This window comes from Bactrocera dorsalis, chromosome 5, assembly GCF_023373825.1.
Source record: "Bactrocera dorsalis isolate Fly_Bdor chromosome 5, ASM2337382v1, whole genome shotgun sequence".
Taxonomy (NCBI): Eukaryota; Metazoa; Arthropoda; class Insecta; order Diptera; family Tephritidae; genus Bactrocera; species Bactrocera dorsalis.
In genome coordinates, this window is record NC_064307.1 from 55700401 (window position 1) to 55718409 (window position 18009).

The window sequence follows — 18009 nt, forward strand, 5'->3', positions numbered from 1 at the left end:
GCCTTAAAACTTAATTTTGGTTAGATTTCATATTTTTTACTATATTCACAATTCCAAGGGGTTTTTCTCAAGTTTTTTATGGATTTGCATATTAATATTTCAGAATTTATTTCGACGTTTTTATTTCCACAAAACTTATCAAAATATACATGAACATGAAATTTATTTAATATACAAATTTACATGTATTCCAAAGAACTTATTTTATTTTTTCTTTACAGAGTAATAAACAGCGTTCAATGTCTATAAGCTTTTACAACAACAAGAGCATTTATATAAGAACAATTCTAAAGGTATGTTTCTCTCTATTTTTTTATTCGTTGGAATTTGCGACTCATTTATAATCCTGATTGAATGCGAAATAGAATATTTTTAATTTCAAATTCTTTACATTTTTATGAAGCGAACATAAATAATTTAGATATCGTTAAAGCAATATGCTGGAATTTTCACCGTAAAATGATGAATGCTCACAAAAAAATTTATGGTGCAAAATATGGCATATTTTTTAATAAAAAATTGCTTTTTAAATTCCTGTTCATTTATATCAATTACCATTTGCATACTTTGCCGTGAAATGCCACTTCCGCTTTTAGCTTGCACACACTCAGCAGGTTATATTTGTATGTGGTCATACAACTACTAAAAAGTCATCAAGTCTTGGGTAATTGCTTCTGCCAGATTTCACAGTGCTCACAAACAATTTGCAGCCTAATAGCTTAACTTCAAACGCTTCACGGTGGTGTGACTAAATAAATGATTTCATATTTTTTGCCATAGATTTTAACAACATATATACATAAATATATGTTTATATATTTATATTCAGATTTAGTAGCAAAACCAGAAATACAATTACGAAGAGCAAAAACGATTGTGAATTTGCCATAAAATTTCTTAAAATTCCTTTTCCGTAATATGAAGTTGCCAGCGAAACACATAAATATTTCAGCAGAAAAGAAAAAAACGTTAACTTTGGTGGCCCGAAGCTAAAATAACCTTCATAACTACAAAAGATTCCTAACAAGAACTTGATTTCGATATCGTTAAATGAGAAAGTTTTTCATACTTGATTCCGATCGCTCAGTTTTTTATGCTAGCTACCATAAAGGCTATGGTAATATGATCTAATAATTTCTTCGGAGATAGAACCATTAACACATACAATAACTCGTGTCAAATTTGGTGAAGAAGTTTTCCATACATTCACTTGGTTCCGATTATTCAGTTTGTATGACAGCTATGTGATATAATAGTCCGATCTCGGCCGTGCAGCATTTCAAATCGATATCTCGAAACTGATGGACTAGTTGGCGTATAAGTATACAGATAACGGATACGTCTAAATTGGCTCAGCTCGTCATGCTGATTATTTATATACATATATGTATGTATATTTTATAGGGTCTCCGAAGTTTCCTTTTCGGGTGTTACAAACTTCGTGGCAAACTTAATATACCCTGTTCAGGGTATAAACAAATTTTCAACAGCGAAATATATTACATGAAACATGTAAAAAGAAATGAAAGATCAAAAAATTAAGTTTAACTAAAGTTCCGCTTAATTATAAGCGATTTGCTGCGCTTGCTGCTAGTGGCTGCGCCAACAGCTTTGTTATAATTTAAGCGGGTTTCTATTGAAAAACACTGGATCTGCCTGCAGAGCGAATAATTTGCATTTGCTTTGAACTATGGGAAATGACAAAAAATCTGTTGAATAATTGCGTCAATACTTTTCTGCATTTTAAATATAATTTCTTAATTTTGACAAACGAATCTATTATTTATTATCACCATAACCAAGCTTATTTTTTGTCAGAGATTTTAACTAACCAAATTCCAAATTTGAGTATTAATATTTATTATAAAGTATCCAGGTCTAGAGTTTTTGTAAGAAGGCACCCATAGCACTCCGTTTCCAGGATGCTCGGCGAGTACGCAAGAGTGGGAATTAGGCGACTGTAACAGGTTACCCAGAAACATGACGCATAAGGTCTTACTTTTATTTGCCTATTAAACTGTAATTGAGGAACTTAATATTACAAAATTATTCTATTAGTATTAATTTTCTCGCAATAGTTGAGCACAATCTAGTTTTAACCGGAATTAAGGAGCTTAACTTAGGAACTGAAGTTCAATTAGGCAGCTATCTGTAAATCATAATTGATGCTTAATTCAGAAGTTCATATAATTTTAGTTGTTTAGTAATCAATGAATCTTGGATTCTGTAAACAAATATATATTTTCTTTATGGACTTTTACAGTAACTTCGTATCAGTTAAAAAAATACTGATCGATAGGTGACGCTGCGGTCATTAAGTTTCTTAATTTTGGTATTTAATTTTGGTATTTTTCCAAAGTTTACTACAGAAGCTGGGAACAAAAGTATATTTCTCAACATATCCGATATCTTTAATTTAAGAGACTAGTGCCGCTCACTGTCAAGAAAGGTATAACTTAATAAAGTGGAAAACCGTTTTTATGGCACTAAGTGCAGTCTATTTGGTCCATTCGACGTTAACAGTAGCATTCATTTGCTATCAAATTCGAAACCAATTGTTTTTTGTTTCTTTCCTTCAACATTTACCCTCATTTTTTGCACAAATAATTTGATTTCCATTTTCATGCGAGCGCATAACAATTCGTTTGCTTACACGTTGCCTATTTTTCTTTGTATTTACTTAATTTTAAGCTGCATTATTTGTAATGACTACAAAAATAGTAAACAAAAACTTATCTATATGCAATAACAACATCTTGCAACCGTAACTAAAAGTAACCAAAGACAGCAAGAGCAAGAGTCCACAGCGTACTGGCAAGATGCAATAAACGTAAACTGCGGTTTGCCCAACAATTTTAAGTAAATGCAATGGAAGCCAAGTAAAATAGGAGAGCGGCGGAGCGCATGGCAGACTCGCCTGAAAACCCCAAAACGTGTGCGCATTAAAATGTTGAGGTTTCGCTGGTTTGATGGTTTGCAAGCCGCCAAGTCTGCGCTGTTGTACATAAATATATACTATGTATATATGTATATATGTGTGTTGCAACAACACTTTCATATAACTCACGTTATTTTGTGCATTTTTATATGGATATATGAATGTATGTGCACATTTCGCAATACATATTTATAGGCGCCTGGGCTTTTTGCCGCATCGCTGTGGCAGCATTGTTTGTTGAGCCGCAGTATTATCCGCACAGATACCCATTCTGAGCACGCTGGCAAACAACGCGTAAGCAAACAATGAAAGCACCTCACTTCTGCATGTGTGTGTGTGCAATTGTATACACCCTTGCGCTGTTGCATTGTTTTAAGCGCATTACAAGTGTGCAAGGTATTTAAAATTTTATGACAGCCGCTTTCATACTTTTATTTTTGACTCCGTTTTTGGGTTTACACTGCTGTCCTTGTTGTTGAGTTTTTGTTCTGTTTTGGTCTTTCACTTTGCTCTTGACTTCTTTTATTTTGCGCTATTTAATTTTTGATTTTTTCACTAATTTATCTCATTTAACTTATGAAAAACTTAAAAAAGTTAAATAAAGTGCTCGTGCGTGAATTTACCGAGTGGATATGTGTTCGCTGTTTTCGACTTTTCTCACATATGTTTTAGTAATAATTTCGCACTTTTTGAACTTGCTACACCGTATTGCACAGATACACTCCGTTTGAAAAAAACTTGTTCTAGAGAATGTTTCTGCAACAAACCGTCATAAGTAAGAGATTTGTAAAAATTTGTGAAAACAGCCACACGATCTATCGAGCATTATTTTTTCGTTTCAAGGCTTTTCTTACATTTTATGTGTAAGTTCCTCACGCAGGGATTTATTCTTGACTGTAATGAAAGAAAACCTAACTGTTAAAAGAATATTAAACTCAGATTAGCTCCTTAATTTAGTCAACTAAAATTGTTAACAAATTAGTATTCAATTAAGAGTAAATTAAGGATCAAAATGTTATATTCTGTACTAGGCAAGAATTAGGCTCCTTAATATACTCAACATGAAAATTACTTTAAAACTACAAGTAGATTAAGACTGAATTAAGAAAATTACTTTTAATTTGTTCTTAACACTCTTAAAGAACTTCAAACCTCTTTACTTGGGTTAATTAGAAAATTGTTTTCGAAGAATTCGATGAGTAAATTTCGTTATATAGCTTAATATAAGTAATACTAATTTCGTATTTGTGAAACAAACCAAGACCCGCGTTGTTTAGTTTAGTCAACTAATTTTTTTTAATTATTAATATGCATTAAGACTTAGTCAAAATTAGCATTAATCAAACTCTCTTACTAATTAGAAGATTTTGTTTGATATTAACAATCACAAAAAAAAAACTAATTGTTTAAACTAGTGAGTTGTCTGTGGCGGTATAAGGAATTCATTATTTATTGGACCCCAAGTCAATTTCAACTCAACTTTCAATACTTACTAGTAAAACACTGCTTTTTACCACAAACCAAACCTTCTGCTCTGAGATTTTTAAGTAAAATAAATCCTCGAATTTCGTTTTAACTTAAGTCGACTTATGCTAGCTTTATAGTTGCCAACAAAGATTTTAAAATTTCTGATCCAATTGAGAAATTTTTCGTCGTAATTGGGCTATAATAACAGACGTATGTATATTTCCATTCAAAAACTTTGCTCTAAATTGCACTAATGTTTTACTTATACTAAAGCAAAACAAGGTAAGCTCAGCAAATAAATTCTCACCTGTCAATTCGAAGAACTTTGTACAAGTATGTGTAAAATTCGAAAAATGCTCAAATAAATTTTAATTTTCTGAACGATTTTAAAATTTTCGAAGGTCAGGTGTGGCTCAAAGCGGCTGCTGGCGCTACAGCGGCTAATGTTTCCTCATAAAATAAATACAAATTCGTAAAAATGCTTACATATGTATATTTATACAGCTACGCCTTATATTTATTCTGAAAACAATGAATATGTATTATTTTAGCTCAGAACAGCTGCTTACCTTCGCGCAAGCATAACCACATTCATACATGTTAACAAATGTTGAATTTAACACTTGTCAAAATATTTTACACAGGAGTAAGTGCATGTGGCAACTTAATAATTCAGAAATTTTCTGTTTATTTGTATAAATAATGAGGTAAAAATTACAATTTAATATGTGAATACTTGTATATGCGTATTCATGTTTTATAGCGTGGATCGAAATTATTGTGCAAAGATTTACGATTTATTTTTAAAATAGGTTTCACATTCATAGTTATACGTTAATAAGAACCGAAAATATAGCGTTGAAAGTTGTAATTGCGTAAGCATGAGAGATTTTCTTAAAAAAAAAAACACAAAAATTTAAAATTTAATGGATAAAGTTTATAATCATTCGAAAAAACACTCTTTATCATTTATTCTTTTGAAGATTCTTCTTCTTCTTAATTGGCGTAGACACCGCTTACGCGATTATAGCCGAGCTAAAAACAGCGCGCCAGTCGTTTCTTCTTTTGGCTACGTGGCGCCAATTAGATATTCCAAGCGTAGCCAGGTCCTTCTCCACCTAGTCCTTCCAACGGAGTGGAGGTTTTCCTCTTCCGTTTCTCCCGACGGGTACAGCGTCGAATGCTTTCAGAGCTGGAGTGTTTCTGGACCACATGACCTAGCCAACGTAGCCGCTGTCTTTTAATTCGCTGAACTATGTCAATGTCGTCATATATTTCATACAGCTCAACGTTCTATTGAATGCGATACTCGTATTCGCCGTGGACAACACGAAAATGGCCGTAAATCTTTCGCAGAACTTTTCTCTCGAAAACTCGCAACGTCAACTCATCAGTTGTTGTCATCGTCCAAGCCTCTGCACCATACAGCAGGACAGGCATTATGAGTGACTTATAGAGTTTGGTTTTCTTTCGTCGAGAGAGGACTTTACTTCTCAATTGCCTACTCAGCCCGAAGTAGTACCTGTTGGCAAGAGTTATCCTGCGTTGGATTTCTAGGCTGACATTGTTGGTGGGGCTTATGCTGGTTCCCAAATATACGAAACTATCTACAACTTCAAAGTTATGACTGTCAACAGTGACGTGAGAGCCAAGTCGCGAGTGCGAAGACAGTTTGTTTGATGATAGGAGATATTTTTAGCCCAATTTCCGATTACGCGTTCGAACATTTCGACTGGTAACTGGCGAATTACACGCTTGAAGTTTTGTTCCAGGCCTGAATCGAAGCGAGATTGTCCGCATAGACTTAAGACTTTACATATCTTGACACGACTGTCTCGTGATCTGTCAAAAAAGTACCTCTACTTAGATCACCCGTTATATGGTAAAATGACTAAACTAAAACTGTTCAAGACCCGAGTATGTATGTACCTCAGTACCTATAGTTGACTTTTGTTTGAAAATATCGGCCAACGTGTGAGATGTGCAATCGAAATTCAAACAGAATCCTTTTTCCTTCAGCAGTAATTCTGTGTATCCAAAATTAGGGAATCGGGTCAATACTTCTCAGAGCCTCCATTCACCTAATATAAAGATTTTAGAAGTTCCTGTTGACTTTATGCTGGATGTATGGATTATCTCAATGAAAGTTTCGGCGATTCCGGTTTTTCTAACAAATCTTATGCCGAATATATCTATATGTAGGTCAGGGTATAAGTTATATTTGGTGTATGCATATAAGATATTGCTTACATTCCGATCCTCTGGTTGACGTTTTACATCGTGAGGTATTTCCCTTCATTAATGCAAGTTGTAAGAGCATAAAATGTTCGGTTGTACTCGAATTTAGCCCTTTATTACTTTTTTTTATCTAATCTCTTCAGAATTTAATCCCACAATATTTGTGATTTGCAATTAAGTTTCGTCATTCTAATAATTCAAACGTCCGATCCACCTTAATGTTTGTGTTTTTTTTTACTCATGCATAAAATATTTATTTGCACTCATTTACAATATTTATTTAGCCTACATTCCAGGCGTGCATTTTCAAGTTAATTGCGGAGTGAGAAAATATTTTCCATAAATGTTAACATTTTTACACAAGCACACCGTTTGGCACATACTTACTTGTACATATGTATTGCGTGCGCAATTTCAAGTTAAAATGTCTACATTTTCCCTTTAGAATATTTTCTGAATGCGCGCATGAATAAACTGGGCCATAACAATCATGGAAGGCCGATTTATTATGATGGTAAATGTGTCAGTTATTTTAATATAAATTTTTCGCTTGGCTGTCTATCTAGTGTCTATCTGCAAATCTCTTTGTCTGTCTGTCTGCCTGTCACACTGTCTAGTCCCAAAGCTTTCTGTAGACATAAAATGATATCTCTTTATTCTCGTTATTTAGCACCATGTGTGCATAGTTCATTTGAAAGGCTTCGGCTTGTTTATTTAAAGCATTTAAACGATCACTCAAGAACTTGATATATGTTGATATATATTTATATAGATCTAAATATATAGATATGGGAATATCTAGCAGTTTTCATAGCCAGCTCACTGCGCTGTGAATGCGATTATAATACTTTGCTAAACGGGGCGTATAACAAATTTGAAAAACACGTGTTGTGAAATTGTTTTTGTTTTTCTCTGCGAAGTAAACAACAATCCGCTCCTTTGTATTCGCATGTGCCAACGCGTTCGCATGGTGTTGTACACCTTATAAACATAAAATCAGGCATTACTGCGGCGAAGATTGACATAGGAGGTGAGATATTTCACACCGTTATGCGTAAACGAGTTTTATAAACTTTATGGAGTAATGGTAGTGGTTTTGTTATTTAAAGACTAAAGACAATAAAATGTGGAAGTGATTGGCAGAGCAGAGTGGGTGAAGTGCATTGGAAATATACATACATGTATACATGTATACTCCAAAGAGCTTTTATAAAACTTGCGCGTTGTGTTTATCTACCTGACAATCATTATTGTTTTGTAGTTGATATAAAGCTTTTCCTTAACTGATTAAGAATTGACTCTGCTAAGAAATCTGAAATTTTTTGTACTCTTGCAACATGTTGCTACAGAGTATAATACTTTAGTTCACCAGGCTATTGTAAGTAGGTGAACAAATGTTTTATACCCTGTAGCAACATGTTGCAAGTGTATAAAAACAAACTTTACAGCAGAAAAATTAAAAACATATGGGCTTAACGCTTAGCTTTTTTAGCTCTGGCCATAAAAAAGTAATACTCTAAATTTTTACAATCGTCATTTTTGCACACTTGAATCATTTGTTATTTTTCCTTTAACCTTTTGTGTTTGGCTTTTATTATTTTTCTTTTTTTGTTCTGGGACACCTGTTACTGAGCTCACAAATCAAGTAGTTGTCGAGTTGGCGTTCTAATTTCGATGTTTATTGCAGAGTACCACTTAAGCCTGCCATGAGAAACAAACCTTGCCAAACTAAAAATTTACAATCATTTTTTATGCTCTAAGGTTTAATGCAATAGCTTTTCGGCGATACAAGAAAATTGCTAAGAATAGTGAACGGCATTAAATTCTGTATAAAGTTGTAACATATAACAACTACTATTATATATTACATATTAGCTGTATATATTGGGCTATAAATTTTTAATGTAGGTTACTGCTATATAATTTTAATGCGGAGCAGTTTCAAGTGTGTTTTTAGTTATTTAATAATAATAACAGTAACAAAACTACAAAGTTTTCTGGGAAGCTCTTAAATATAATAGCTTTGTTGTTATTATTTATTGTGCTAAGATTTCTGATTAGACTTATATTTTTTCAACAAAGTGAGCATTATTATTTAGTTCTTAAGGGATCGATCTCCAGAAAGACCTCCCAAAAAAAGAGTTACCCGACGAATATTTTTTATATATTTTTATTTACTCAAAAAAATTTATGGATAATTATTACTACAGATGAATACATACATGAAAATTTAGGTTGCAACTAGTTTTCATAATTTTATGAGGACACAAGTTTTAGTCGATATTACTTGAATTGCTCGTCATTTGGTGACTTTAAGACTCAACAAAAGTCCGTGCAAAGCTTCAATAAATTATGTTGAACTAATTCAGTAGAGATACCGGTTTAATTTTAAACTTTAGGTGCAAAGTCATACATGAATAAAATATTGCAGCTTCCGTATATACAATTTAAGTATTTTAGTAGTCAAAGTTCAATACTTTTAACTAGCCAAAAATGCTTCTGCCCCACATATCATCGAGTCACTTAGTTTTACGGATTTGAATTAAGTTGAAAGCTCTTAAGTGAAAGCTTCTTTCGTCCTTATATTTCAGCTTTCAGCTTATGCATCCAACTTATATGTAATCAAACTGTTGCAACCAAACAGCTTGTAGCCGCATATTAAGGCCAATAAAGCCTACACCTATCAAAACGATCACTAATATCGACAAGAACCAGTGGAAGCTCGCAACATTTTCAGATTAATTATACTGCAGTGAAAGCAAAATTAGGGTTATAACGCAAAAAATTGCTAAAAGAAGCCAAAGCAAGAAGCACATGACCTTAGTGCGCCCGCTTGAAAGCTGCTTTTCTATGCACAACTTCATTAACCAAAAATTAGTCAATTTCAGCTTTTGACTTTACCGCTACTCTAAGCGTAATTTGCGTAAAACTCACTGTGCACCAACATGCCCCATAGATAATTATAGTACATGTATGTGCGTGTGTATTTCCAGCAAAAGAGCATCCTTGGTATGCTGTGACAGCTTTAGGTGTGTAAGCTTTTTGCCACTTATCCCTGTAAACCGTCTAATATGCAAATTCCGTTTTCCTTATACAAATTAGACAACGAGAGTGGCACGTACATAGCTATATATGGTATGTGAGGGATTTGGTGGAGCACATTCGTGCGGATAACGGTATATGTTCTGCATTTAATACACACACACATATTCCGAAACAGGATTGCTCTCTGTGGGTCTTCGGCTAGGCTGCTTAAAACCTACTAAATATTCATGTAAACTTGAGTGGCAGGATCTATCAATAGGGATGTGTTCGGAGAATCAAGTGTGAGTATCTGCATCAGTGTATGCACATGTGTATGTTTAGTTGTGGTTTTGTATTTCATAACGCAGGCAGGCGGAGACCTTGTAAGTGAGTCTAGCTAGGCCACAGATGAAAAGCTAAGAATCACGCTTGCCACACTTGATTTACGGCCGAAATACACTATCATACAGAAACACATATACTATATATAAAAACTCACATACACATATGTACCTACGTAATATATACATACTTGTAGTTCAGTGTAGTTGGCAGTTTGTTTTGCTTTGGTGACCTGTTCGTATTTGTAGGCTAAACTCGCTAGACGTTGTACTTGCCACATACCCCGACATACATATATATAGGTACCGATATATACTTAAAAACACAATTATATACAGTAAACTTGTAAACATTTCTTCATGTATATAAATATGTATTGGTATATTGGTATTTGTGGCAAGGGAGTAGATTTGTTGACTCAGCACAATATTTGGCTGACTTTCTTTGGCAGCTTGCGCACTTAAACCATTTTCTAGTCTAAGCTTTTAGACGCTATTTACAGTTGGTACACATACTATGTGTACAAAATATTTCCAAGACGGACTGTTTGACAAAGATGTACATATCCATATGTATATTTTGATAGACAAAATAACAAACAACAATATAAATAGATATGTACATTGAGCATACGTAGAATCAGTTAGACTTGCATTCGGTATCGAATTGCCTGTTTGACTTGTCATTGGACGCTATTGTGATGGTTCATGTGACACATGAGGCTTGGCACTCAACCTCAGAGGATAACTTCAGAGGACGTGCTTGTTTTTACTATAGTATGTTCATATTAAAAAATATTAATTATATGTAATAAAAATCGTTCTGCTTCAATACAGCTTTTTGCACGGTCCAAAAGCATGTCGAACGAGTGCTTTAGCTCGTTGGACGGTATTGCCGCCAGTATGCCGGTGCAAGCCTTTTGAATGGCCTCTACGTCTGCATAACGCTTACCTTTCATGGGCAAATGCATTTTTTTCGAAAAGGAAGGAGTCGTACGGTGCCATGCCAGGTGAATACGGGGAGTGGTTAATGGTTAAAATGTGATTTTTGGTCAAATAATCAGCCACAAGCGTCGATCGATGAGACGGCACATTATTGTGCAACAAACGCCAACTTGGTTAAAGTGGGATTTTTGGACCTTTTGATCTCTTTAATGATGTCCTTCAACTGTTGGATTCTGAGCTATTTTTGGTCGTCAGTCAATTTGTGCGAGACAAACCAAGCACACACTTTTCGTAAGCCCAAATTATCGGCCAAAATGCGATAAACCGATGTTTTGGAGATGTTCAATTCCATTCCCATGAATTTCAATGATGATTTCGGTTGATTTTTGATGAATTCACACACAGTTTCGATGGAATTTCCGGTGATCACGGATTTTGATTGGCCCACATGTTGATCGTCATTTACATATGTCCTCACGATCACTTTAAAAACGTTGAATTCACTCGTGCGCTCTGCTACGGGATAGGCAATCATCGCTATAAACTTGTTTCATCAATTGAAACGTTTCGGTAAAAGTTTTACCAATTTTGAAACAAAATTTAATATTCGCTCCTTGTTCGAAGCTTATTTTCGCACCGATAACACAAACATACTGAGACTTAAAACGCAATAACTTCACTTCCAATAGATGAAATATCATGAAATTCTCACTGGACAATCAATAAAGATAGCAGATTCTAAAGCACCAGTCGACATATAGATGGCGCCACCAGGGGGCACCAGATTCAAAAAGCGCTGTTCACTTTGGAATACACCTTGCATACTGTTTAACGCATTTATATAATTTCTGCAGGTCCGATCATTCGACCTGCGTCATGTAACAAACTAAAAAAAAACATTTCCTGTAATTGAAATTTTAATTATGCAATACGGTTTTTAGAATGATATTTAATTTGATGCCCAAACCGACTATATTGATACTATACAATATTTTTACACAGAGCTCAAACTGAAATATGTTGCAACTTTATATTGGTTGAACTTCTAGTAATAGTAGTCGCGTGGAAAAGATGAATATATTCTATAGCTTGTACCGAAACAGCAGATCGAATTTATATTCGAATGTAATCGAATACGCTAAAATTTAAATTACTGATGAGTTTAGGACTAACATCTTGCCAACGCTGCGTTCGAAAGAAGTGAAATGAACTTGGAATATTTCCATTTCTCTATCATTTTATACACATTTCACATCCTCTGCTTGGCGTAGATCATATTTAAAGCTCAAGTTTTGTTGTTGTACACTCGCACTGTTGACTTATCGCCGGCTATACCGCAAATAAGCGGCGACTTTGGCAGTGGTTTCACTCTTCTACGCTTCCTTATAACACTTTAGCTTAAGCCAATGCAAAGCCCACTCGAAGTTGTTGTAAATATGTACATATTGTAGTATGTGTCATATTTATTTACGCTTTGTTTGTTAGCTTTTATACTTTGTTTACATGCTATTTTTGTCCAATTTTTTACACACACACAATTTTCGCTGGCGGCTTTCGAAAGCCAGTCTTCCGAACAAGCACCTACGTACATACCATGTGCATATGAGCAGTTGGCTTGTATGTGTTTGTTATTTTTGTTTGCTTATGTATGTGGATGAAGAGGCCTACTGACATTCTAATATTTCTACTTCGATACTTTGACTTAGCGACTCTGCACATCCGCAACTTTCTATGAAGCTTACTGGAGTGCTAAAGAACGCATATATTCAGAATTTCCGCTCTTTGCCCTCTATTGAATCCGTCTATTGCTTATTTCGTGTTCATGCCACATGCACCATTTAACCACTTCAGTGGCAGTAAACATTGGTAGTTCATAGGCAATGCTAACAAATTCGTTCCAGATTATATTCCACTCGTAGACTACATAACCGAACGTCTTATATGATAATACCCACACGCTCATATGTACATATATATTTACTTGTACAAGTACACTGTATAATGGTGTATATCGGAGCATGAGCGAATCGAATACTAACAACGTGACTAATACTTGACTCACTCATTCACTTCCTCTAATCTCTAAACATCGCCATACTTGAGAGAAGAGAGAGTATATATTCATTGACAAAATATTGGTTTTCTGAGCAAACGAGCATCAAATGATGTTGTCGATTTCCATGCCACTTACACGTGCCACATACATAAGTTTGAATGTGAATTGATTTTGTTGAATAGACGTGTGTTGCATGTTCCTTAGTATTCACCACAAAGTGTCCCACACAGTCAAGTTGCTACGTGTCGATTTTGCTTTGATGTTGTAGGCCACTTATGCTATTGTGTGTATAGATGTAGTGGTATAGGCCAGCAAAATAGGTGTAGCATAAATTTCTGGTTGCCGCAATTTCCTTTGCTTTCTTGTTGAACTTATTTGAAGTCTTTTGATTCGTAATTATAAATAATGTTTATTTTTAAATTTAAATCTTACATTAGAATGTTAAAAAGTCGATTTTTTGGGAAATAAAAAAAAACTTTTGTCAGCATTGTTTTCAAATTTAAAGAGTGTGTTTTATTATTGAAAATATTTGAAAGAGAAGCAATTAAATATTAAAATAATAGAGTTAGACGCGAACTACGATGGCGCCAAAATCAAAGTCTTAAACTATTACAGTGATTTCGGCATTCTCCGTGAATGAAACCTAAAAAGTCTTAATTAGAAGCCTTTCGCCCGTCCCACGCCCTAAAAAAACCAATAACTCGATATTTTGAAATCCATTAAAACTATAAAAAAAACTAAGCTCTTAGTAGTTTACATACTCCGAGAATATCGTAAGTCATCCCCCGATATCAGGTAATCTCAGGCATAATATAAAAATAAAAACGAGTTCTTTCAGAAATTGAAATTTGTCTCTCATCATCCCATGTGAACGAGCTATTTTAAAGAATCGAGATTTGTTTGTCATTAACCTTAACCATTTTCAAAAAGGTATTCTTGAAATCTGAAAGTTAGTGTGGCTCATTATACAAGAGATTACTCTTGAAATCTGACACATTGTTTAATCGATACATAATTTATAGTGACATAGGTTAGTGTTGATTAAGAACTTTTAGCAATTTAACTAGCATATTTTTCGGTGCCATTGTGAAATAATTACTCTTCAAAAAAAGAGTGTTGTAATGATTTTTGGAGAAGATTGAATCTACAAATATTTGCCAAGAAATATTAAAATGTTCCAGTATTAATTCCTTTCTCGGCCAAGATATGTTCGTAGAACTATTGGCGTTTATCTTCTGATGCTTCGAAGGAAAGTTGTTAGATGTACCCGAGGTAACAAGGATAGCAGGGATAGAGTTGCTTTCGTGCACGCCAGTCTTATTATGCTGAATGCTAAGCATAAATATCAGTTGCAACGAGCTACTGCATAATAAGATTTGTATGGATGCCTGGTTATAGCTAAATCGTAGATGATACTACAAAGCTAAAGAAGTACAACGAGACGCATTTCCTCAATATTAACGAAATGGGAGCGAGTGGGTGTTCTTGTTTTCTTGTGATTTACTATTGTACGGCTAGCTAGGCTTGTGCTCGGCAGAACTTTTGCGGTGTAATGGTTCTTCTAACGCTGGCTAAATCACAAGAAGTCCTACTTTTAAGAGTTTTAAACAACCTCTGCTTAGCTTTCATTCATGTATCGATGTCAATTGATTCTTGAATTTGGTTTAAGACTTCTCGATTATAAGTTTGAAACATCGTGGGTCTCATAACTTAAGCCCACTTAACAGGTCGTGTTGTCTCAAGGCTGAGGAGGAAGCTCCTTTTTGGTACTAATACGGTCCTGTTTCAATTACGTAAGCCAGACATGACTGACACCTACTAATAATAAAATGTTGATATCACTATAAGGAAAATCGTGTTTAATATTTCGTCTTCTTCGATATAGAAAAAACAGATGGAAGGCAAGTAATGTCATTCGGGTTATTCCTATTTTTTTTCTTCGGAGTTCGATCAGAGCTTTTATTTGTCTCAAACACTGGGATTCACTAGAAATACTATTATTTTCTGGACTACATTTCAAGTCTAGAGATATGCGCATATAGTATATACAAGTATATATGTACATAATAATTTCTTAATGCATCTCCAAATCTCACGGATTTCATCAATGCTGCGCCACCAAATCGAACACAAAGACGAGTCACTCGCATGAAAAACGGTTTGCTTTTGAACTATAGAGCCGAGCACAATCCAATTGAATGCCAACTTCTTGCACCACATAAGTAAGCCACAAATGAACAGGCACACCTACATAAGCTCATACACATCCTATAATACATATAATATATTTACATATATATATATATGTACAATCCATTACCGTTATATGCTTTGCAATTCTATGCCAAAGAGAAGCATGCACATCTGTATTCCTGCTTAACAAATGTGTATGTGTATGTATGAGTATTTATATGTATGTGGTTCATTGCTGCCAACACAATAATGGCGATGCTGCGGCGATTGCTTGTACGAAGCTGCTGCTTCCGCGTCGTTACCACACATCTTGGCCTTCCTCAAATACACATTCATATATACATAGCCATAGTGACTAACATACAAATCGATGCATTTAACTATTTGTATCGCCAATGCTCGGCAGCGTCTTCTTCCTCAATTTTCTTGCACAATTTCGCATGCCTTCGCCGCTTGCCGTTAAGCTGTTTTTAACATTTGCTGCTGCAATGTACTTATTTCGAATGGAGATTCCAAACGTAATATATACTGCCTTACAACCACTTTGACCAAGATATATATGCACCGCCATATGTAAAGATATAACGGGTGATTTTTTGAGGTTAGGATTTTCATGCATTAGTATTTGACAGATCACGTGGGATTTCAGACATGATGTCAAAGAGAAAGATGCTCAGTATGCTTTGACATTTCATCATGAATAGACTTACTAACGAGCAACGCTTGCAAATCATTGAATTTTATTACCAAAATCAGTGTTCGGTTCGAAATGTGTTTATCGACAAATTTTGTTCAGCGATGAGGCTCATTTCTGGTTGAATGGCTACGTAAATAAGCAAAATTGCCGCATTTGGGGTGAAGAGCAACCAGAAGCCGTTCAAGAACTGCCCATGCATCCCGAAAAATGCACTGTTTGGTGTGGTTTGTACGCTGGTGGAATCATTGGACCGTATTTTTTCAAAGATGCTGTTGGACGCAACGTTACGGTGAATGGCGATCGCTATCGTTCGATGCTAACAAACTTTTTGTTGCCAAAAATGGAAGAACTGAACTTGGTTGACATGTGGTTTCAACAAGATGGCGCTACATGCCACACAGCTCGCGATTCTATGGCCATTTTGAGGGAAAACTTCGGACAACAATTCATCTCAAGAAATGGACCCGTAAGTTGGCCACCAAGATCATGCGATTTAACGCCTTTAGACTATTTTTTGTGGGGCTACGTCAAGTCTAAAGTCTACAGAAATAAGCCAGCAACTATTCCAGCTTTGGAAGACAACATTTCCGAAGAAATTCGGGCTATTCCGGCCGAAATGCTCGAAAAAGTTGCCCAAAATTGGACTTTCCGAATGGACCACCTAAGACGCAGCCGCGGTCAACATTTAAATGAAATTATCTTCAAAAAGTAAATGTCATGAACCAATCTAACGTTTCAAATAAAGAACCGATGAGATTTTGCAAATTTTATGCGTTTTTTTTTTTTTAAAAGTTATCAAGCTCTTAAAAAATCACCCTTTATATAGCCAAGCTCGCTAGCATGTCGTCAGCTTGTGCCAGTACTGAATGGAACGTGCAACATGCAGCACATTGAGCCAACCATGTCAGTACTCCTTAACATGTCGATAGCCAGCGGCAACCATGGACGAGGGACGGCTTTACACCGCAGTAAACATAAAAGCACTATGAAAGATATAAGCTGTGTAGGAAAGCTTTTGAGTCGAATTTTCAGTATGAAGTAGTCATCAGCAACCGTTGACTCCTCGGAATCATATATAAAGTTCTGTAATTGTTTTAAACGCTTATCTTTGACGATTTTAGTTCGACTTGATTGTTAGGATTACTAAAGTAAGGAATAGATTTTCAGATTTAATATATGTATATTAGACTACTGCATCCATTGTTTTGAAAATTTCAAGATATATTTATACATGCTTCAAAAATACACAGTGACATTTTTATGAGTTTTCCAATAAATTAATAATAAAAAACTATCATTAAAGTAGAAGATATACTCCTGATTTCTAAAAAACAAAGTGGCAAAATAGCGGTGTTTTAAAAATAAAAAGGCATTTTCCCAAAAATTTTGGTAGTTTTCGGCCAAAGTTCGATTTTGATCAGATCGATTTTTTCTTAAAGGTAAAATTCAATTCTATATGTGCCCTAATTTCAATATTAGCACTGAACCTTATAAGAACATTACGAAGATGTTCCCTTTGAGTTCAAAAATATCTTTAAAACTTCTATTACCGGTTTTTAAAATTGAACATTTAATTAAAGGAATCAGAAAACTTAGTCACTGTTTCACATAATCCAAATATATCCAACCCTAGCCAATATCAGGGTATTTTTATTGGAGAGTTATGTTGTTTAGTTTAAAAACCCACCGTTGTGCTCATAGGTGATTAGTGGATGATATTTAAGAAATGGTAGTTATCTCAGTGTAACATTTCAGTTGCAATTGTGATTTCTGAGAAGGAACCACATATTCTGATTTTTAGAACTCTGGAAAATAACGGCATCATATTTTTACTCAAAGCTTATAGAGGAGAAGGTTGGCAAAATCAATGGTTTAAATAAGACTCAAATTATTAAGGTATTAGTTTTTCCTACAAGGTACGAAACACACTCATATGAAATCATGTACCACTCTTGCCCAGCGCTATCTCCAGCTATTCCGCTAACGCGCCACGTACAAGCAGATATTTAGATAGATGGATAGATATGTGGCAGATATACGATGAGTACAGCCGACAACGAGCATAGCCAGAAGGAAGTGAAACGTGTATCTGATGTATGGTATCTGGTAT

General features: G+C 34.8%; 1 protein-coding gene across 16 annotated transcripts in view; it reads left to right on the forward strand.

The window, feature by feature from the left end:
- Positions 1 to 18009, forward strand: part of LOC105224097 (chondroadherin-like protein) — a 171217-nt gene that overhangs the window by 89417 nt on the left and 63791 nt on the right. For 5 of the 16 annotated variants that reach the window (XM_049458835.1, XM_049458840.1, XM_049458843.1 and 2 more), the window contains one exon: positions 222 to 293. The exons of the other annotated variants lie outside the window; for them this stretch is intronic. The gene's annotated coding sequence lies outside the window, so the exon portion shown is untranslated. The remainder of the gene's footprint in view (positions 1 to 221; positions 294 to 18009) is intronic. 16 annotated transcript variants of the gene reach the window in all.